This window comes from Penaeus monodon, chromosome 21 (assembly GCF_015228065.2).
Source record: "Penaeus monodon isolate SGIC_2016 chromosome 21, NSTDA_Pmon_1, whole genome shotgun sequence".
NCBI lineage: Eukaryota > Metazoa > Arthropoda > Malacostraca > Decapoda > Penaeidae > Penaeus > Penaeus monodon.
In genome coordinates this window covers 33574494-33574870 of record NC_051406.1, presented here as the reverse complement: position 1 = coordinate 33574870, position 377 = coordinate 33574494, and the positions used below count along the sequence as shown (strand labels likewise).

The 377-nt window shown below is 36.3% G+C and overlaps 1 protein-coding gene across 1 annotated transcript in view; it reads left to right on the top strand.

The window, feature by feature from the left end:
• The window catches only part of LOC119586436, a gene marked incomplete in the record, with an annotated part of 196777 nt that overhangs the window by 164652 nt on the left and 31748 nt on the right, over positions 1–377 (top strand).

Genomic DNA, 377 nt, shown 5'->3' with positions numbered 1-377 from the left:
GAAAAACATTGAAACTCGGAATAAATGAGTAATGAAAGGAGTATCTATATCTACGTCTGTATATAAATCCTCACATGCTTCTGGCCTGCAAACACGCATGAAAAGATGAATCACACGAAACGCATCCCGAAAAGATGTTGAACTCGGCATCAATCTGATCTTGAATAATATGAAAAGAAAAACATACTTTATAATTAGCTAGTTCTTTTAGATTAGAATATTAAGCAGCGTCGTTTCCCGCTGCGAGGGCTACGGCAACAAAATTCACAAAATCATCACAGTAAGTGAAAGTAAGGTCTTTCAGAGGATTCAGCCATCTTCATCCACCTTTCATCATACAATCAGCATAAGTATTTCTCTTTCTCTTTCTTTCCATT